This window comes from Neofelis nebulosa, chromosome 12 (genome assembly GCF_028018385.1).
Source record: "Neofelis nebulosa isolate mNeoNeb1 chromosome 12, mNeoNeb1.pri, whole genome shotgun sequence".
Lineage (NCBI taxonomy): Eukaryota > Metazoa > Chordata > Mammalia > Carnivora > Felidae > Neofelis > Neofelis nebulosa.
The window spans coordinates 59721530-59745718 of record NC_080793.1 but is presented as its reverse complement, the minus strand read 5'-3'; the positions used below and the strand labels follow the sequence as shown (position 1 = coordinate 59745718).

The 24189-nt window shown below is 35.2% G+C and overlaps 1 protein-coding gene across 34 annotated transcripts in view; it reads right to left on the bottom strand.

Annotated features, from left to right (window-relative positions):
- Positions 1-24189, bottom strand: part of PTPRD (protein tyrosine phosphatase receptor type D) — a 2222827-nt gene that overhangs the window by 1367524 nt on the left and 831114 nt on the right. For all 34 annotated transcript variants that reach the window (XM_058695363.1, XM_058695354.1, XM_058695368.1 and 31 more), the window contains one exon: positions 8761-8802. The gene's annotated coding sequence lies outside the window, so the exon portion shown is untranslated. The remainder of the gene's footprint in view (positions 1-8760; positions 8803-24189) is intronic.

Below are 24189 nucleotides of genomic sequence, written 5' to 3'. Positions count from 1 at the left end.
AGAGGACCACATAAGCTTAACATTTTATCAAACATGTATTTAATACTTACAATGTTCTAAGTGCACTGTATGCATTGTTTTATTGAATCCTTACATTTACTATATAAGGTGAATCCTGTCTTTATAGAATACTGAGAAAAACTGAGTCTCAAGGACAGTAAGCAGATGTTCACACAATTTGGCAGAGTGGAGCAGGTGGGGGATGGAAGAATGGGGAGCAACTCATTGGAACATGATTCCTTCTGAAGTGATAAAAATGTTTTGGAACTAGATAGAGGTGGTGAATGTATTGCTAATGTACTAAATACCACTGAATGATTCACATTACATGGTTAGTTCTATGCTATGTAAATGTTACCTCAATTAAAAAAAAATTAGAGCATGGAATCAAACCCAGTCTGACTCGAGACCACACTCTAAACCATGGCAAAATACTGCCTCCCCCATAGGGGAGGCTATATTGGATCCAAGTTTTTCCAGATCAAACAAAATTAATAAATTTTGCTGCAGAAATTTTCAAGGTCTTGTGATGATAAGCATGCTAAATCTCCCATAGGATGACTTGGTATACAGGAGGTTGGTAAGTGGTGTTTCTCAAATTACTTTTTTCATGGAACCCATTTTAACTGGAGTGATTTCTATGAAGATGTGTTTCATAAAATACTCATGGAATACCTGTTTTTCTTCAAAGCTCTGAGAATAACATTTATTACAGAATTATTTTCACTTGGATGATCTACTTAGTATATCAGCAAAACTTCACATGAATTCAGGCAATATAATAAAGACAGAGCAGTTTCCTGGAATTCCCTTTGTGATCATTTCCTTAGCACTTGTTCATAATAGAAAGAGTAAAAGTGCAAAGAAAACTAAGCAATTACACCTTTTATATTCTATTTGAAACATTTAGTATTTACTTTTTAGTTAAATTTCATGCAAATGATAGCTCTCTATACATAACAATTTAAATTTTATGATAAAACAAAATGTATAGGGGAGCATAGATTTGACATTCTGCAATTTTTAGCACAGCTGCTTCTGGACTTAGATAAGTCTTTCAAAAACAACTGAAAACACTAATTTTCTGTTTGTTTGTTTTTTTTTTTTTAAATTTTTTTTTCAATGTTTTTTATTTATTTTTGGGACAGAGAGACACAGAGCATGAACGGGGGAGGGGCAGAGAGAGAGGGAGACACAGAATTGGAAACAGGCTCCAGGCTCCGAGCTGTCAGCACAGAGCCCGACGCGGGGCTCGAACTCACAGACGCGAGATCGTGACCTGGCTGAAGTCGGCCGCTTAACCGACTGCGCCACCCAGGCGCCCCTGTTTGTTTTTTTTAAATATATGTTTTCTATAAATTTTGTGGAGTTTTATTTGTCTGGCTGTGTTTCTCCTAGAGAAAACAATTTCATCAAAAGTTAAAGCAGTTAGAAACTGAGAATAAGGATTTATTATAAAATAATTATTTCCTCTTTAATCGACCCCAATTGTATTCCAATTTTCTATATTATCTATTGTAATTTCATATAAAGAAGGTGGGATTTAGAATCAGTTCAAATGAAGTTTGCCTGTCACATATTATGCACTTTGTGACTCAGCTTCCCCAAATAAACTAATAGGATATTTCTACCTGTAAAATTGCCATTAAGGAGTAAATAAGATATAGATGTTAACCTATCCTTTCAAACATATGTATGCTCCTGACTATCCCACTCATGTAGTCAAGAATTTGGACTCCCGTTTTCTGCAAGCCTGTCATCAGTATTTTGGCTTTACCTCCCTCCTTACGGTCTGGAGCACAGGTGAAACCATTTGCTGGATAGCACTGATCCTTGAGTTACAATTATTATCAACATCGTAAGGTTTACATTGGACAATCCCCATTGTCATTTCTGCTGGTGAAACTCTGGCACTGTTGGGGAAAAGTCCCCATATAATCCTGATTGGGTGCATTGCAAACACAGGCTACTGCCCTTAGGCTGTATTTATGTTTCAAGAGTAAAGTGGATAAATTAAGATATAATTTTACACACACACACACACACACACGCATACACACACACACACACACATTTATGTCTATTTCACAGTCTCCCACCAGACTTAATTTTTCCTAATTAAAGAAAATACCACCATTCCTTTCCTTATTAAAAAAAAAAAAGACAAAAAAAAAAAAGACATCATTCACTGTAGGCTCTCTTCTACTCAGCTGACTTCTGTGTATTTTTCTTAATGTTTACTTTTAGTTTAAGACAATTCTTATGTCATTGAGAGCAATAGGGAACCACATTTCTTTTCATATGTCAAGTCTGTGATGTGGCCACATATGGACACTGATGGGAGGTGAGGAGAGGTAGAAAGAGGCTGAATCTGGGCCAGGTCTGAAGTACCAGGAAGCTACCTAGTCATAGCCCTAACAAGATGCTCTGAAGTACCACCAAAAGCATACTGATGGCACAAATTGTTTCCAGGTTCATAGAAAGCACGCATGCCAAAGATAGAGCAGCAGTGACAATCAGTGGAGAGTGGATAGCCACTTGCCGAAGGCAGTTACATGTGAGAACTTTGTGTCCCTCCTCCTTTCTCTACCCCAATCCAAACAATTAACAGGGAAGGAGGAAGAGGCATGAGGAAGCAGGGCATTTTGGCACCCTCCTCCCATTCCTTCACTCCCACTCATCCCCATCGCCTACTACCCCAAACACATTCAGAACAACTAGAACATCAAGTCTAGGCTGTGCCCAGGCAAGATGAGAATCTTTGAATTAAATATGAGGCTGAAACTTGAAAATAATCAGAATTCTTAATAAGAAAAAAAAAGACATTTTCACAGCAAAAAGTGGCTGAAAATATTTGGGATCCCCAAATATGATGAAGGTAGTAAGCACACTACCCAGTAAGAAGTGGGTTTGCCAGAGCATGGTAGATAGTGTTTAATGGACACAAAAATCATGTTTTATACTTTCAGTATTTCAGACTCTTATCAACCCAATTTTGATGATCTCTGTAGTAAAATAACTTTCAAAAGTAATCCTTCTACAAGTTTCTGTCTTTGAACAAGGAGGTCCCTTGCTCCCTATCTTTAGTCATTATTCTATCTATCTATCTCTATCTCTATCTCTATATATTTCTCTATCTCTATCTCTATCTCTATCTCTATCTCTATCAATATAGTTCTATTTCTATATCTATCTATATCTATCTATATATTTGTGTGAAGGAGAGAAAGCATAAGCAGGGGAAGGACAGAGGAAGAAAGAGAGAATCTTAAGTAGGCCCCATGCCCAGCACAGAGCCCCACTAGGGGTTCAATCTCAGGACTGTGGGATCCTGACCTGAACTGAAATCAAAGTCAGATGCTTAACCAACCGAACCCCCCAGGCACCCCTAGTCATTCTATTTCTAGTCCACCCCACTGAGACTCTCTACTAATAGGTATATAGTCCAGGCTGTATTTGGCCCATCTGTTCTGGTAGTGGCTGACCTGGTTATTAAAATATTAAAAAAACTTAGATACAACTGGTAAACAGGCACTGACTCAAATCCCCCTTCTTCCCACTGCCCTTACAGTCTTGGCCTATCCTTCAGAAGCCCCCACAACCTAGCAACTAAAGGGTTAATGCTAGTACAGTGGGGGAGCCTCTTGTCCCTTGTTCCACTGAGTGGACTTATGTTTGGTTTATACCAGCACAATATTAATTTTCATTTTCAAGTATAAACTGAATCTATTACAAAGATTAGCACATGAGGCAGGTATCTGAAAATAGTTAATGTCTCTCTTGAATGATGGATTGTTACTTTGCCCCCCGATGTCCTCAATTAGCCAACATGCTCTAGTCTTTCTAGACTTTCAGAGACTCCTTCCTTTCCTTTCTCACCTGGTGTTGTACATTTGTTCATGATAAACTCCCAATCTAGCCTGCTTTACTGGATTTCCATGGATGTATCACCATACATCTCAGATAATGGATTTGCCTTCTGAACTGAACTTTGTTATAGTATCTAGAGAAAGAAGTCTTTACAAAATATCTACTCTATTTCTGTAGATAATCTGAGCTCCAGATCTTAGCCTGACCAGATCAAGCCTTTCGTCTCTCCCTGTGTCTATGCCAGACACCAAAACTTCAATTTAGTTTTTCCACTGAAAATTTCATATCTTATTGACACTACTCACATACTGGTAGTATTAAAGGTCTATGGTAAATGAGAAAACCTTAATGTTTTATATAAAATTTCAAGTCCAGGGAATTAAAGAACATTTACTTAATAACATACAATAAAATTTTGAGAGTAAGGGACCATTCTGTCCTTCAGGAAAATATAAGGGCTTGAAGTTACTGTCCTTCAAGACATGCTTCAATTTCATCTTGACTATGACATTATTTTAATCTTTATTTCTTTTCAAAATTTTTTTAATCTTTATTTCTGGGAGACAGAGATAGAGTGCAAGTGGGGAGGGGCAGAGAGAAAGGAAGGCACAGAATCTGAAGCAGGTTCCAGGCTCTGCGCTGTCAGCACAGAGCCTGACGCTGGGTTCGAATTCACAAACTGAGATCATGACCTGAGCCGAAGTTGGATGCTTAACTGACTGAGCCAGGCACTCCTTTAATCTTTATTTCTATCCTTGATCTCCCCCCAGGGCTTCAAACGTATATGCCACCTGCTTCCTGACTGCTTACCTGTCTGTATTTCCAGCTAATATCTCTTCACCTTCTCTATCAGCCAATGTATGTATTCAATAAGATTCATAAGATTTCAAAACTCAACACTTTAAAAACAATCCGGTTAGGGGTCCCTGGCTGGGTCTGTTGGTTAACCATCTAACTCTTGATTTCAGCTCAGGTCATGATCTCACATGGGGCTCTTGGCTGGGCAAAGAACTGCTTTGGAGTCTCTCTCTGTCCCTCCCCACTCATGTTCATGCTCTCTCTCTCTCCCTCCTTCTCTCAAAATAAATAAATAAACATTAAAATGAATGAATAAATAAATAGGGGCATCTGGGTGACTCAGTTGATTGAGTGCCCAAATTCGTCTTAGGTCATGATCTCACGGTTCATGAGTTCAAACCCTGCATCAGGCTCTGTGCTGACAGCTCAGAGCCTGGAGCCTGCTTCGGATTCTGTGTTTCCCTCTCTCTCTGCCCCTCCCCCACTTGTGCATGTGCGCTCTCTCACTCTCTCTCTCAAAAATAAACATTGAACAATTTTTTAAAAAATGAAAGGATAAATAAATAAAACAATCCAGTTATAAAATGGGCAAGCAACATGAACAGACATTTCATCAAAGATACAGATGCCACATGAGCACATGAAAATATGTTCAAAATCATTAGCCATTAGCAAAATTAAAATTAAAACTATAATGTGATATCATTAACACCTATCAGAATTATAAACACCTATCAGCATAACATAATCATAGGACTAATATGCTATCACCTTCTATATATGCTGCTAATTAGATGCAAGCAAGAGGAACTGTCCACACTCAAGGTATGAACATCAAGAGGCAGGATCATGGGAGCCACATTAGAATGTGTTCACGATGTTTGTTATATAAAATGTAGAACACATATCAGAGTTTCAATAAAAAACAAAAGTCACACATATATCTAGGTATACTACATAGAGATAACCACTGTTAATGATGTTGAATTTTTTTTACAGTCTTGTATGTATTCTTCTTGAAGCCTATCCCCTAACAAAAAGATATATAGATCTTAAATATATACCTTCAAGAACAAATTGGGGGGATTTTACTTTCTAATTTCAAATCTGTACCTTTACTACTACTTTCAGTGTTTTAGTCCTATTCTTGACCTCTTTCCACCATCCTGTCTTTATATTTGACTTTATATTTGACTTTATTATTATTATTTTTTTTTATATTTGACTTTATATATTGATCAGTTCATCATCACCGTTCAAGATACTTGAAGTGTCAACCCCTCCAGGAAGCCAACTTAATTGAAATGCTTTTCTATATGGCCCTTTACTGGAACCTCTCCATTGTACTGTTACCACATTGTTTTAAAATGATGTTCACATGTATCCTCCCTTCTAGATTATAATTCCCTTATACAGCAGAATACACATCTCCTTCTTCTTTGCACATTTAGCATCTAGCCCAGTATATATAATACATAATAATTTCTCAGTAAGGAAGTTGAACTGAGCTACTGAACTAAAAACCAAGTGTGGGTATGCTATGAAGGTATAGTTTTGCTAAGCCATCTATATTTTACTATGTGTTTTTCCATCCTTGACTACACTAACAAAACCTAAAATTAAATTAAGGAGATTCAAAACACTCTTACACAACATAAAAACCCTCTTATCACATGCAACTCTTTAAAAAAGGAAGCAAATAGGGGCGCCTGGGTGGCGCAGTCGGTTAAAGTGGCCGACTTCAGCCAGGTCACGATCTCGCGTCTGTGAGTTCGAGCCCCGCGTCGGGCTCTGTGCTGACAGCTCGGAGCCTGGAGCCTGTTTCCAATTCTGTGTCTCCCTCTCTCTCTGCCCCTCCCCCGTTCATGCTCTGTGTCTCTCTGTCCCAAAAATAAATAAAAAACATTGAAAAAAAAATTAAAAAAAAAAATAAAAAAGGAAGCAAATAGAAAAAAAAAATCAAGAAATTTGCAACAACTCTTCCTTCACTAGAAAGAGTACCCACCCAAAGATGAAGACAAATATTACTGCACATGATTACATAGCCTGAAATTTAAAAATGTTATTAGAGTAATTCCTCTTGCATTCACAATGTGATTGAGACGATGATTAAGAAGTTTCATGCAAAACCCATCTCATTATAAAAATGGGAAGGGCTAGAATAGCATTTAATTATTTAACAGGTGGAAGAGTTTCTATGGACAATTTTATCATTTTAATACCCGCACAACCCCTGTGATAATTATTAGTAAATTCATTTTGAATTCATTTGAAGTAAGTTGTCCAGGATTCCACAACTAGTTAGTGAGAGAGCCACACTTAAAAGATAGGAAGGCCCAGTTTCAAAGCCACAATCTTCCTATTTCTTTACACTATGAGAACACCAGGAAATACCATAGTTTTCAGTTCATTACTAGAAATGCTGTTCCCTAGAAAAAGAGGGAAAAGAGTAGTAAAGACTAACAGCAGGCTTGAGTTTGAGGCTACATATCTATGGGAAACCATGATTATTTGCATTGTGTTGTGTTTGATTTCGCTCCCTGCCAAATGTCATGCCAAAGCCTTGACACAACAGAGATTTGTGCCTGCAGCCATTCATTCTGTCTGGCAGAGCACATCAGCTGGCATATTTTACATGGATATTCTGAAATCACACCAGTCTCTGAATAGGTACTGAAAGTGACTAAGAGAAAAAACTATATGAAAAATAGAGTCAGGAGTCATACTCCAAACAAAACAAAACAAAACAAAAAACTAGAAGCATGTTTCAATTTTTAAAAATCAATTATTCATATATTGAATATTATTTATGTGGATATGCTTTTAGACATTTATTTTTCATAGAGAACTAATATGCCAGAACACATACAGTATGTTTTGGGTCAAATGTAAAATATAAACATGAGTATATAAGTGTATTTCCCCAAGTATTATGCTTGCATAAAATAGGATATCAATTGTTATTGAGATATATATCTACATTTTTCTTATAACCACAAACCTACTTTCCACTTTCTTTTAAATATAAAATGATTTTTTTCACACAAAAATAATAAAAGAACTGCTTCACCCATTTCATTGTGGGGTGGAAGGATGCAAAATAGGGTAAATGATCTAGAGAATTTCAGAGAAACTATAAGCAGACATCTGTAACTCCATTCATTATTTAAATACCTCCAAAGAAATGACAAACTTTCTTTCAGTACCTTATCCTAGAACTAAAATTCCATATGTGCTACTTTAAGCAAATTTTTTCTTGCTACTTCCTCCATAGAGAAGGAATGGTTTTAATAGCTCCTGTAGGTGGGATCCATTTCCAGCTCCTTCTTCTTTCTCCATTACTATCCCTAAGAATCTTAGTTCCTTTTGTCTTTACTCCTGGAGTTCCCCCTATGTACTTTTTATTCATTGTATAATTTTTCTTGTTGGCTCCCTCTCAGGATTCAATTATGTATTACAATTCATGATATTTATAATGTTCTTTTCCACATTTTTTTACAATAATATTCCATTTGAAATTAAAGGCATCCTGTATTGGCCTTATACTCTCCTCCTTAGCTTTCCTGTAGTGCATTTATATAATTCTTACTGAGCTCTATGTATCTTGCTGTTTGCATCTTCTTCTCAAATCCACTTGTAATGTCACTATCTGGTCCCCCCAAATCCTAGGCACTCTAAGGTAGATCTTGACTGATATAATTCATTTTCATATATTCTATCTTCAATAACTGAATCATCAGAGTCATTAAATACTAGTTTACACAACTTCCATTAAACTTTGAATAGTATCATTCTTTTACTGTCAAGGGCATTAGTTATAACTATTCTTTGATTATGTGTTGTATGGATTAAGACTTTCATTGCTCAGGAAATGATATGTGTTTAATAATCAGATTTTTGATTCTGATGTTTTCTCACTAGTATCATGTTTTATCAGGTTAGTTTATCATGACATGAACATGTACTATAATTGAATATATCTAAACACATAACAATAATATAATTACTATAACTTTTTTAATATGAAAACATTTTTTTATTTATATACTTTACTTGTGGAGAATATTTGAAATATACTTTAAATGTGCATACCTTTGTCCAAGGCACATCATGCTGTGGTCTCAGGACAGGAACCTATTGTAAAAAATATATATATATAATGTTTTCATTAATACACTTAGTATAACAGATTGAGAAATACCAAAACATAAAATTAAAACAAGAACATGTTTTAATGCTCAACCATTGCTCAATATTAGTATCTATCTATTAACTTCCAAAAATACTTTTGTATTTATTTTTTTGCTTTAGTTCATTAAGGAAAAAAGAATAAGGCATAAATATTCTAATATACTTCTCAATCTGAATCTCTAAATGAACTTTATTCCTTTATATCTTAAAAAAAAAGCATTTTTTTCCTAGAAATAAACATAGAGGTAGATTCAGTTCCTGATACACAACAGTCAATTTCAGGCAAAAACTCAGATAACACTTATCAAAACTGCTAAATGAATTATTATGTTCTGAATAGGAAGATGAGGAAGTAGGTTAAACAGGTTTTATGATAATAAAAATCCTATAATATTTGTTCATCAAAAAGTGGCAATGGAACATCAATTAAGAGAATCATTTTCACAGTAATAATAATGTTTTAAATTTTCAGGCAATGAAACTAGAATGTATGTTCAGATAATAGATTTAAATGTGTTCAAATGAACTTGGGTACTTCAGAAATCAAAAGAGGAAACAGAATCACATATTGCTGCATAAAAGACCCATATTTCCATGATTTCTTTCAATTTTATTATTCTATTAGAGGCAGCGTCCTATTTGCAAATACGTGGATACCCATCCACATAAAATCACAGATCCAAATGTAAGAATTCTCATTGCAAATGTGACAACGCTGATTACAAGAACTTCAATTAAATGTAAAATCAAAGAACCACTTACTTTGTCCATATTTTTTTGACATTTTATCTACTTGAAATTTCCAGATGTGAGGGGGGTAGAAATCAGAAGGCATGAACTTCCTTGTGATCTCCACCAGTATGTTGTAATAAAAGTTTTACCATGAATACATAAATCAATCAATCAATCAATCAATCAATCAATAATAAAATATGTAGCATGTATAAAGTAAAAGTACGTTTTTTCTTCCATATTTAAAGTTCACAAACTCAAAGAATCTTAACTCTAGAAGACACCTGAGTAAACTCAATTCAAACTGTGAATTAAGGGATTCCAATGTTATATGGAAGTGTCACACAAGTCCCTGGATAATCCAAGGGAATCAATCCTTTGGATCACGCATAATTTTCCCTCAGCCAGTATTCAAGTATGGCGGACGTGGACACAAATGCAGACACATGCGTGCACACACGCGTGCGCACACACACACACACACACACACACAAATTTAGGCTATTTTCTTTGTTCTATGGCCAAACCTAGAAGATCACATTTCTTAGATTTGAACCTTAGCCCCTGAATTACTAGCTATACTGGACAATTTACAAAACCATTTCTGAGCCTAAGTTTGTTTTACATAGAGTGAAGTTGTTGCAAAGATTATATGAGTTAATACAAATAAATTGCTTAGAACTCTTCCTAGGACATAGTAAGTAGCCAATAATTGTTGGCTATTAAAAACTACAAAACATTTGAAAAGTAAAAATTCTTCAAAAACCCTTTAAAATTATTAAATAATTTGGACTTTTAAAAAATATTTCAAATGATATTTCTAGTTTACTAATCATCTCTTGAGTATGAAAATCTCCATTTGTATTTCTTATATTTGAATATAATTATAATTATATTTTCATATTATAATTGTGAGAAATAATTTATAAATGTAACTATGGATGACAAACTTCATTCATGAAAGAATCACTAAAGAAATCAAAGTAAAAGTGGCATTTTTTTTCAATGAGGCATTTTAAATGGTTATTTAACATCTGGAATTCTATGTTCTGTATTTTACAGAAATACAGAATGACTAGAAGAAAGAAAATCTTCTTAAATGACAGGGAGGCACTTAACGTTTTCCATAGGTCAGGCAAGAATCCAATTGTCTAATATCCATGGGAGCAAAAGTATGTGACAAAGAGACAGTACAAAACTGGATTACCAGTGTTATTGCCAGGCTATAATAAATTTATCATAGAAAGACCTGGTATCAATAAGGAAGAGTTAGATTGACAAAGCAAACAGATAATCTTTAGCTACTTTGCAAGCAAAAAGTGAAACAAAATAAATTAGTTACAGAGAGAGAGGCAAACCATCAGAGACTCTTAAATAAAGAGAACAAACTGAGAGTTGATGGGTGTGGAGAGTTGGCGGCACGATGGACATTGAGAAGGATTGTTGGGATGAGCACTGGGTGTATGTAAGTAACGAATCATGGGAATCTACTCCCAAAGCACACTGTATACCCTGTATGTTAGCTAACTTGACAATAAACTATATAAATCAATAAAATATATGAAGATTGGGTTAACTAAGTACAGGGTAGAATTGGAAGGGGGAAAATGACTTGATAAGAGAAAATGAACAAAAAAAAAAAAAAAAAAACAAAGGGAAGAAAAAAAAAAAAAAGACAGGAATAAAACAATACCCTGGATAAGGAAAGCGCTAAATGCCAAACCTGAAAGGTACACAACATATTTTATAAAGTATGTTTTGATCAGAATCTCTTTTTACAGATCTGGTGGTGGAACTCAAGGAGGGTTGGAGACTAATTCACATCATTTTAATGTTTTAACTCAGGGATTTTTTTTAATTTTATTTTTAAGGAATCTCTATACCTAATGTGGGGCTCAAACCTACAACCCTGAGATCAAGAGTCACATGCTCCACTGACTGAGCCAGTCAGGGGCCCCAGGGATTTTCTACCAAGGCTAATTTCCTAACCCCCATTCTTGTGACAGGGGACATATAACACAGCTGGGGGTAGCATGCTACTAGTTGCTACTGTCATCTAGTGGGTAGAGGCCATAGACGCTGCTAAACATCCTTTAATTCACAGGACAGCCCATCACAAAAAAGATTCATGTAGCCCAAATATCAATCATGTGCTAATGTTGAGAAACCCTGTCTGTCTTAGCAGAGGAGGTGGAGCCGCCTCTTACCTCAGCGCTTCGCAAACCTTTCCGAATCATGAGATCAGATCATTTACATAGAGTGACTCTTCCAGGAAAAAGAGAACTGACCTTGGTCAAGGTTCTTGAGAAAGGATATTTTAGTTGAAATTAATCTATTTAAACATTGCCCATCTAGCAGTTAATGTAGCCATGTATTAAACACAGGTTGATCAGATGCTAGTCATCAAGATTTTTACACTACATCAATGTGAACTCTATACATAATGGTATTCCCACTGCTTTTCTCAAATGTTTTGCAACATCAGAAAATATCCTAGTAAATTATCTGATTTTATTCTTTAAAAAAAACTAAATTCAAAGTTAGATATTATCCCATTTGAAATAATTCAGTTTAAGTGTCAGGTTATTTACCTTATCATTATTAGAAATGTAATAATTCATCATAATTCAATAGCTAACTAAAATCATTTTTATTTTTTTTATTTTTTTTTTATTTTTTTACTGTTTATTTTTGAGAGGGAGAAAGAGAGACAAAGCGTGAGTGGGGGTAGGTGGGGCAGAGAGACAGGGAGACACAGAATCTGAAGCCAGCTCCAGGCTTTGAGCTGTCAGCACAGAGCCCGATGTGGGGCTCAAACACATGAACCATGAGATCATGACCTGAGTCAAAGTCAGATGATTAACCAACTGAGCCACCCAAGAGCCCCTAAAATCATTTTTAAAGAAAATGAGGTGTTCAATATTATTTTATTTTTACTTTACACCAAATTAACAACTATTTTAAGTGAAACTAAGTTACATTTCTATTGATTATTAACATAAAGATACAATATACATGGCAACATGAAAGAAAACTAATTTTTGAGAACAGGTAAATTGTCACTAATATAAACTAAAATGTAATTTTGCATTATTATTGTTTTGCTCATTTCAGAATACCTCATTACTATCATGTTTCTTAGAATATTTAACCTGTAAAGTATGATGTTTCCTTGATATTAATTTAGTGGGATTCACAACCTAAAAAACATGCCATGTTTTAGTTGGTAAATTTCCTTCAAGGATATCTGCAAAGGCCAAAAATTTGGGAGAAGAGAATCCTTAAAACCTTTCATCAAATACAGATGAATTTCTACAGCTAAAACCAACATATTGAGAAAACACGAAGGAAAAGAATAGGAGAGTTTCATTTGTGTTGCTATTATTGTGATTCAAAAGAAAGGCCCATCCAGATGGATTTAACAGACCTATTCAGAACATTCCACCCTAACACATCAGAATATGCATTCTTTTCAGGTACACATGGAACATTCTCCAGAACAGATCACATATTAGGCCACAAAACAAGTCTCAACAAAATAAAAAAAAATCTAAGTCATACCATGTATCTTGTCTGACCACAACACTATGAAGTAGAAATCAATCACAAGAAAATATCTGGAAAGAGCAAAAATACACAGAGGTTACATAACCTGCTACTAGACTATAAATGAGTCAACCAAGGAATCAAAGAAGAAATAAAAAACTTACATGGAAAAAAATGAAAATGGAAACAAAATGGTCTAAAATCTTTGGACTGTAATAAAAGTGGTCCTAAAAAGGAAGATTATGGTAGTACAGGCCTACCCAAAGAAGCAAGAAAAATCTCAAATAATCTTACATCTAAAGGAGCTAGAAGAAGAACCAAAAATATTATACCTAGAAAAAAGAGGGAAATAATAAAGATTAGAGCAGAAATAAGTGATATAAGAATTAAACAACAACAAAACAAAACAAAACAAACCAGATCAGTGAAACCAAGACCTTGTTTTTTAAAAAGATCAACAAAATTCATAAACTTCTAGCCTACCTCATCAGGAAAAAAGAGAGAGAGAGAGAGGTGATCACCAAATAAACAAAATCACTAATGAAAGAAGAAATAAGCAACACCACAGTAATGCAAAAAAGTGTAACAGAATATTATGAAAACCTATATGCCAACAAACTGGACAGCTTAGAAGAAATGGATAAATTCCTAGGAACATATAATATACCAAAACTAAAACAGGAAGAAATAGAAAACTTGAACCAACCAATAATCAACAATGAAGTTGATTCTATAATCAAAAACTCAAGAAAAACAAAAATCCAGGACCAGACAACTTCACAGAGGAATTCTACCACACATTTAAAAAAGAGATAAAGCCTATTCTTCTCAAACTATTCCAAAAATTAAAACAGGAAGAAAAACTTTCACATTCACCCTGATACCAAAACCAGATAAAGATACCACAAAAGAAGAGAACTACAGGCCAATCTCTTTCATGAATATAGATGTAAAAATTCTCAACAAAATATTAGCAAACAGAATCCAAGAGTACATTAAAGGTATCAGAAGCCACAATCAAGTGGGAGTTATTCTGTGATACAAGGGCAGTTCAATATTTGCAAAACAACCAAGATGATACATCACATAAATGAAAGAAAGGATTAAAACCATATGACCATTTCAATAGATTCAGAAAAAGCTTTAGACAAAGTACAACATCTATTCATGATTGAAAAAAAAAAACACACCTTTGCAAAGTAGAGGTAACATATCATAACATGATAGAGGCCTAACGTGAAAAACTCACAGCCAACATCATACTCAATGGTGAAAAACTGAGAGTTTTTTCCCTAAGGTCAGGAACAAGACAAGGATGTCCATTGTCATCACTTTTATTCAACATAGTACTGGAAGTCCTAGCCACAGAAATCAGACAAGAGAAAGGAATAAAAGGCATCCAAATTGGAAAGAAGTAAAACTTCCACTATCTGCAAATGATATGATGGTATATATACAAATTCCTAAAGACTCTACGAAAAAATATATACAAATTCCTAAAGACTCTACGAAAAACTACTAGAACTGATAAATTAATTCAGTAAGGTTGCAGGATACAAAATCAATGTACAGACATCCATTGCATATCTATACATGAATAATGAAGCAACAGAAGGAGAAATTGAGAAAATAATCCCATTGCAATTGAAGCATAATACCTTACTTAGGAACAAAGTTAACCAGAGGTGAAATACCTGCTCTCTGAAAACTATAAGACACTCAGAGAAGAAATTTAAGGCAATAAAAAGTAATGGAAAGACATTCCACGCTCATGGATTGGAAGAACAAATTTTGTTCTAATGTCTATAGTATGCAAAGCATTGTACAGATTTAATGCAATCCTTGTCAAAATACCAATAGAACTTATCACTGAACTAGAATAAACAATCCTGAAATTTGTATGGAAACACAAAAGGCCTTGAAGGGCGAAAGCAATCTTTAAAATGAAAAACAGGGGGGCCTTGGTGGCTCAGTCGGTTAAGCGTCCGACTTCAGCTCAGGTCATGATCTCAAGGTTCGTGGGTTCAAGCCCCTCATAGGGCTCTGTGCTGACAGCTGGGAGCCTGGAGGTGCTTCAGATTCTGTGTCTCCCTCCCTCTCTGTTCCTCCCCACTTGTCCTCTGTCTCTGTCTCTCAAAAATAAATAAATTTAAAAAATAAATAAATAAAAATAAAAAAATCAAAAATCAAAATCAAAATAAATAACTCCCCAAAACAAAAGGTCCATATTTAGAGGAAACTTACAATGGTCATACATGCATAGCTATGCAATGCCATGTACCTAGTATTCTTCCTGTGTTTTGAGCACAATAAGAGGTGTTCTTGCAAAAGGAGATTTAAGTCAACAACTACTTCACCAGAGCAGGGTCACTATTTTTTTCTTTTTTTTTTTTTTTCTTTCTTTCTTTCTTTCTTTCTTTCTTTCTTTCTTTCTTTCTTTCTTTCTTTATTTTTTAATATATGAAATTTACTGTCAAATTGGTTTCCATACAACACCCAGTGCTCATCCCAAAAGGTGCCCTCCTCAATACCCATCACCCACCCTGCCCTCCCTCCCACCCCCCATCAACCCTCAGTTTGTTCTCAGTTTTTAAGAGTCTCTTATGCTTTGGCTCTCTCCCACTCTAACCTCTTTTTTTTTTTTTCCCTTCCCCTCCCCCATGGATAAAGAAATTGTGGTTTATATACACAATGGAATACTACGTCACTATTTTTTTCTAAAGTAAATCATCACACAATGACTAATGCCCCTCATGCCCAATATGAATGCTCTAAAATTGGACAGAGTTTCTGTTATTTCTCTCTTTATTAACTATTAGAATCCAATAAATTTGTTCATACAATATATAATTTCCAGATATATATGAAGTCTGTAAAATGGCTTACCTTTTCAGCCTATCTTGGAAGAAATTTCACTTCAGTTTTATGTCCTTACTGATATATGGTTCGATTTCATGAACAAGTTCAATAGATATGCTATATTCCAATGAAAGATGCTATATATGGTATGCAAACTGAACTTAAGAGACCAAATTAAGCTACTACTAAATCAAATTTCTTTGTATCTGCTCGTTATCAAACCAAATGTGCTTGTGGACATAATGCAAATTCAGAATGATCCCTGTGTGTAACATATTTTTCTCTCATAAAAGATGGTAATGATGCCATAATGATTAGTGAATAAGTGGGTAACCCTCAAGAATAGTGTGCTGTGTATAATATTTTATATGAGCAAAGCAGAAATTTTAATATATTTGTGGTATTGGCTGAATTGTGTCCCCTCAAAATTCTTATGTGGAAATCCTAGTCTTCATTACTTCTGAATGTGATTTATATTTAGAGAGCATGTCTTTAAAAAGGTAACTAGCTTAAAATGAACTCATTAAGATGGGCCCTAATCCGTTGTGACTGGTGTCCTTTTAAGAACAGATTAAGACATAACAGCCATTCAGAGGAAAACCACATTAAGACTCAGAGATAAAAATCCAAGGAAAAAAGCCCTCAGAGGAAAGTAACCCTGTAGACACCTTGATCTTGAACATCCAGTTCCCAGAATCATGAGGAAAACAAAACAAAACAAAATTCTGTTGTATAAGTTTCCAGTTTATGGTTCTCTGTTATGACAGCCCTAAAATATTAATAGAATTTGTAATTGCCAAAGTTAGAGTATAGCTCTACACAAACATGTGACAAGAGATAAATTTTAGCCTCAGTGCTTCTCCCATTTCTCATGCAATAATTGTCTTTCTCTTTCATGGGCTTCTTGCATAAGTAATACTTTTTTGGTGTTCAAGGATTCAAGAAGTTGTCTATCAGTGAACACAACTCTTTCTTGCTCTTTAAATGCATTCTCAAAGCGATCCTCTCCTGACCTAAAGAAACAGTCTATCACAAAGACTAATTACTGAGAACAGCTTAGCCTATATCTATATTTGCAAAAAGTAAATGATACCTTTTTATAAAGCAAGCCTTTTGTGTTATTTTGCTTTGTTAGTAATGAGCAGGTGTGATGAAATTGCCATCTTCATTCATTGCTAGTGGTTGTATAAATTGGAAAGCAATTTGCCAGCATGTATCAAAGTCTTAAAAATATTTGCTCCTTTTCACCCAGTTATTTCTCTTCTTGGAATCTCTCAAAAGGACTTATCAACAGACGCTGGCAAAAATTTATGAATTGATAATCCACTTCACCAGTATTTATACTAACCCTTCTACATCCAAAAAGGAAGCAAGCTAAATATTTTCTAATACATTAGAGAAATTGAGTGTCTTCCCCAGATAAGGAATTATTGTGCTTTTATCTACTTTTTACCATGTTTTCAAAGACAACTTAATGGCATGAGATTACAAAGTGAGTTTTATAATTTTAGGTGATCAGGTCAGGACACAATAGTATTTCATTGTGTAAAACTACAGTAACTACCCCCGAAATCAGGGATTCCCTTTACTCTGCCAACCTTCTCTCCCCCTCCCAAAAAAAAAAAAAAAAGAGTCTCCTTTATAAATTAATAAAACACTTAGAATTCCAAGAAGCAGATATGAGTCACTAGGGTATTTCAGCAGAGTCCCCCCATCATCTCAGGAGAGCATGGAAAAACAGGTTACCATGGCTATAATCTGTTCATACGACCTGCTTCAATATTCAAGTGACCTGCCTCCTCTTCTGTCTCCAAAATAACTGAAACTTATGACATCCAATCACAACTTTCTTTTCTTATTCTAGGATCAAGAAGTAGTCTTCCTTTGTTCCCTAACAGAAGTATAAGAAAATATCTCATGACATAAGACACAGAAATTTAAAGTAATGTTTTAAATATTTTTGAGAGAAAGAGAGAGAGAGCAGACAGAGTCTGGGAGGGGCAGAGAGAGGGAGACACAGAATCTGAAGAAGGCTCTAGACTCTGAGCTGTCAGCACAGAGCCCAAGGTGGGGCTCCAATTCATGAACCACGAGATCATGACCTGGGCCAAAGTCAGATGCTTAGCCACCTGAGCCACCCAGCCACTCCAAGACATTAAAATAAATAAATAAATAATAAAATAAATAAAATAAAATGAATAAAATAAAATAAAATAAAATAAAATAAAATAAAATAAAAATAAATGAATAAGTCCTCTAAACTTTATTCCATACCTTTGTTATAATGTACCTACACTGTTTTATTCAAACAGTCTAAACCTTGTTGTATCATTATTGCCAAGTGTTAGCTTAGTCAATTTATATTTTCAGAAATGTAGAAAGAATTGTAAATGGCACATGGCTATAAATACCAATTCATCCTGTTGAGGCAAGATTATCACCAGGGTACCTGGAACATTCCACCACTCAATTATTTATATAAACTGTGAACAGACATGTGTACAGCCCTTTTCATGTAGTATGTACATAGAAAAAATTGAAAAACTATATATATGAAAATGCTCTTGGTGGTTATCTCTGAGTGGCAGTTTTCTTCTATATATTTTTTTGTACTGATTTTTTTTCCTACTATGACAATGTATCTCCTCTACAAACAGAATCAATGTGTCATTCCAGAGAAGCACTGTGTTAATCTTCTATTCTACTTACTCTGCAAACGAGAGAAATGGGCTGGACTCACCCCAGTAACTAGGCAAATACTGCACATATGCAATATGGCCCCCTTTCCCTGGGCCATAGTGCTCTGAATATCACGTGTTGCCAATACTTAGGGGCCAGGCCACAGTACCCCCCACAGCTAGATACCTTAATTGTCAAAAGCTGCTCTGTGATCACTCAAACATTGAAGGCTCTTTCATTTCACCTTCCCAGAGAACTATGTATATAAAATTCTATTTCCAAAATTTAGAATCTATGGACCTGGGAGAATACAGATACATATATGTATTTCAGGAAATTAACCCCCTTTAAGAATTACTTCACTTTTTAAACAATAGTATATTGGCCAAAGTGTAAATTATTTTTGATGCAGTGGCTATAGTGATATCTTGGGATGAGGGTTGCAGGATTCAGGCACTAGTTTTATCATTTATTAACCTGTGTTCTTGGGCAAATCAAATCCTCATTGGGGCTGATGATCATCTGAACAAGCTCCATGAATACTATCAATTTTAAAAGCCAACTAAGGCTACCCACTTGAAAGAAGTGGTCAATGTCCATATGAATAACTAGTTCTATTTTGGCACTGAAATACTCAGTTTGAAGGAGCCAGTAACAAGTTGGGTGCCACATTACACTTTTAAAAATGTGACTTAGGCACTCTTACCGAGGTTTTGAGGGAGATTATTTTAAAATAAATAAATAAAGTTTCTAGTGTGTTATACCCTTAACAGTTTGTTTGAGTTTATGAACATGTTGTGAGTCTGGAAATACTGAAGAAGGGTTAATCATAATATTCTTTCCCTATCTTATTCATGACAGCACTTCATAAATGCCCAATTTTCAAAAACTCAGAACCTAAAGCAACAGAAAACAAAGAGAGTTAATGTGCAGTGAGAGAGCACTGCCATTACACTGGCTTGGCACATCATTATGCAGAACATAGCATTAGCACCTTGCAAGGAGGGAGGTCGGAGGAAGCGGGTCCCTCATCATTTTTGAGAGCAGGACTTGAGCACCAGTTTTAAGATTTGAATGCTCCATTATCATCAGTCTATAACTGGCATTTATGGATCTGTCACCCACTGGATCATCAGTTAATTACATTAGTAATCAGATCTCATTTTCCTTTGTCTTTTTAATTTTAACCACAGAGTTTTGTCCATGAAGGTCACTTGTTTTATGGTACTGCTAATACAGACACATTATCATTAATACTTTAGTTAAAATATTTCTATAAAGCTGAAGGGTTGGTTCCTTGTGAATTTTAATCCATGTTTTTTGAGAAAGAGCAGATCAGGGTCCTAAATTCCAGTGTTGTCAAAAATTCTCTGGCTTTGGGCAAGTCATTTAACCTGTTTGACCTCATTTTCTTCTTTGTAGAATGCAATAATTAGGTTTGCAATCTAGGGATCCACTCATTTTTGAGTATTTATAGTTCTATACCTAAACAGTCTTTTAGGAAGAAGAGTGGTAGATGGGAAATTTATGTAGCATCCAGAAGCTATAATTTATTAATCTTCCTATCTAAGTGATTTTATCTTCATCCCATCCATCTTCCATTATAGTATGGGCTATTATACAAAGAGGAAATTCTGTTTATGTCCCTTCCTCACTAACATCCTAAAAGATATTCCCCATCACCGCAGACAATATATAAACTTCTTGTTTGGCATTTCATGAAGTAAGTAGTTCCTGTCTTTCTCAGCAGTCTCTTCTCCCACCACTAACTCTTATCATCCTTCTGCTCCTGGGAAAACACAGACAAACAAACACCTGCTGCTCCCTGAGTATACCATGTTATCTTTCACTTCTGTGCTTTTCATATTCCATCTCTTGTTCTTCAAATACTCTTACCTTATTTCTCCTCCTGCCTACACCCGTACCTCAGGCTAAATCCTTCAGCGCTCAGATTATCCCAATCCACCTTTCCATCCTTCTTCTGGGCTTAGTTGTTTGTCCCTAAAATGTATAGGTCTCATATGTCTTACATTCCTGTATCATAACCCTGTTGTTGCTTTCAAGTTGTATCTGTTTCAAAACACCTGTCAGTTCCCAAATAGAAAGGACTTAGAAAGGACTTATTCCCTCTCTCTCTCTCTCTCTCTCTCTCTCACACACATCTAACACAATGCCTGGCACATAGTAGTCACTCAGTAAACATTTATTAAATGAATGGACAGAAATTAACCATATGTTTCATAGAATAATTTATTATTTGTTGCTCTTTTTGCACATATAAAAAGTTATCCAAAATATAGTCTACTCCCTGTTACCTTACAATAGAAAATTGAACATGCTGGTCTTATAGCCTAATCAGCCATAACATATTAGAGATGGTGACTTTCACTAGACTTTTCCTTATCTTTACTTACTTTTTTCAAAACTTTAATTTGAAAAAAAAAAAGATCAATACAACCTCATAAAGCACCATTTATATATCCTCTTTGCAACAACCACTCACTTCCACTTCATAGCACACCAGACAGCACAGCTTATTTCTTAACTAGATAATAGCCAGCTAATTTTACACATACATTTTCCAAATAGTCAGTACATACTTTGTCCTATCCTCTGAGTTGAAAGGCATATATTCGGAGAATCAATTTTCTAGTCATCTTCTAAAAATACTTTTTAAATTGAGCATCCATGTGAGTATAGTCTGGGCACCACTGAGTAGTTTTATAAATATGTACCCTGCCATATACACGCTCACATTTTGAAACAGACATGCCATCGTGGCTATTGTGTGCTATATTAAGAGCCCTGGAACTGAACTTAGGAAAACTAGATATACTCATCTCTGGGTTTCATGTCATCTATAAAATTATATGATCAAAATGGATTTTTTTTTTAATTTAGAATTCTTATTTGGGAGGAGAAAAATCCGATGAATTTCTGGTACAGCTTTTGTCTAATATATCCCCAACACACATACAAACATACTCATTTGTATACACACACACACAGTGCTAGTGGTATAGTTGTCAAAGAATAAGCATGTCTCCCATAGATAAATATATAATTTTAGAAACCTGTCAATATTTCACAGTAACTTTAAAGGAAGGTCTCACTCTTCTTTGTAATATGTGTTGTAAAATAAAATGCACAAATTGTACAAATATACAGAGAATTAGAGCTCTATCTGGAGACAAAAAACAAAACAAAACAAAACAAAAAAAAAACACTCTTCAAACTATTAGCCAAAGGGGTTTTAAAGGGGCCATTGTCTAAAATAGCATCTGCATAATAGAAGATGCTAGAAAAGCTTGGATAAAGAAAATATGCCAAGGGCAGGAGTAAGGACTAGATGGGATTCATCAGTAAAACGCAATGGTGAGATTGGAAGAAGATTAAATCAATTAGATAAAAACTAATCATTATTAAGTAGTTGCCTAGTTGAAGTTTTACATGAGGATCCCCTGGCTGTCAAGAGACATGTAACATACCCAATAACACAGCAAGTCTAAAGCACCAAACATTCCCCTTAAAGCACAGTATGTATGTGTTTAACAAGTATTAATTTCCTTTCACTGAGCTAGGTTAAAGGTTCCCAAGTTGAAGTTCACCTTTAATGAACTTTTATAATTTCTCAAAGGATTAGTCTCTCTTTCCAATAAATTTTTACCATTCCCTTTTGCTAAGATGCTATTTCCCCTCATTAGACCTTAGCTAACTTCTATTCTTTGTCAGATCTCAACTCAGATACCTTTCTCCGGAAGTATTCCTGACACCAATGGTGCTTGGATTCTTTCTGTAGAAATTTTCATAATATCCTGCACCTCTCCATCACAGTGCCTGTGTGTGTGTGTGTGTGTGTGTGTGTGTGTGTGTGTGAACAGGAACAGTAAACTCAAGCTGCATGTCATAAGATGTACTATATTACATATATCTTAAGGCCATCATTAAAGTTATAATTTAAAAGGAAGATAACATTTTCTAAAACTTCCTAACCCCTTCAGGCCACTGCTGTAATAGTTCAGATTGATAGTCCATTGATTTAAGGAACACATTTGCATCTTTCAAAGATTATTGAAAAATATGGATCTTCCAAAATTGAGGTAAGTTACAAATTTATTAATTGAAGGTAATGGAAACCATGTTTTCTAAACATTTCATTTAAGAGATGTAGAAGCTGGACTAAGGAAATTTGAGGAACTTGCTCAGGCTTACACAGGTAATGAGTAGCAAAAATAAAACCAGACCCCTCAGCTCAGAACTACTTGCCCGATGCACCTTGCCTTTCAGGAATAACTGCAATAAGCAAAAATACGTCTAAGTTATTCATGTGTACAAAAAAAAAAAAAAAGGACACAGAAGATCACTTCGGGAATTTTACCTCCTTAATTGCACTATTCTATCAGGGCTTCTTAGTTATTACCATAAAACTCCATTGTGTAACAAATAATTCTCCATTTGAAATCAAAATGCTTTATTGAACACTCAGAAATCCCCCAAATTAAAGGTCATTTTATTCTTTTGTGGTTAATGCATTGGCTTCCTCTAAACAAGCTTGTTTAATGCTATTCTTCTGGTAAGTAAATTATAAATATCTGTTGACAAACTCACATTATATATCGTTCAAGATATCTGAGTAGATGGGGCACCTGGGTGGGTCAGTCGGTTAAGGGGCCGACTTCGGCTTAGGTCATGATCTCGCGGTCTGGGAGTTCGAGCCCCGCGTTGGGCTCTGTGCTGACAGCTCAGAGCCTGGAGCCTGTTTCAGATTCTGTGTCTCCCTCTCTCTGACCCTCCCCCGTTCATGCTTTGTCTCTCTCTGTCTCAAAAATAAACGTTAAAAAAATAATAAAATAAAATTAAGATATCTGAGTAGACAAGCCCAGAATATGAAGTCACATAATTTATTTTTTTTTAATTTTTTTAATGTTTATTTACTTTTGAGACAGAGAGAGACAGCATGAACGGGGGAGGGTCAGAGAGAGAGGGAGACACAGAATCTGAAACAGGCTCCAGGCTCTGAGCTTTCAGCACAGAGCCCAACGCAGGGCTCGAACTCATGGACCCTGAGATCATGACATGAGCCGAAGTCGACGCTTAACCGACTGAGCCGCCCAGGCGCCCTTGAAGTCACATAATTTAAATACATGAAGGTATAGGGCGCCGGAGTGGCTCAGCGAAACCTCAGACTTCAGCTCAGGTCATGATCTTGCAGTTCATGCGTTCGAGCCCTGCATTGGGTTCTCTACTGTCAGTGCAGAGTCTGTTTTGGATCCTCTGTCTCCCCTGTCTGCTCCTACCCCACTCTTTCTTTCTCAAAAATAAATAAATAAATAAATAAATAATAAATAAATAAATAAATAAATGTAAATAAGCAAATTGCCATGAAATTCATTATTACACCTTTAAATTTATATTTAACCACTTTCAATTCTTTCTAGGTTATCAGAGATGATTATCATTATTTTAAAATAAAAGGAACAAATGTTAAAAGCATTCCTCCATGCAATAGCAATT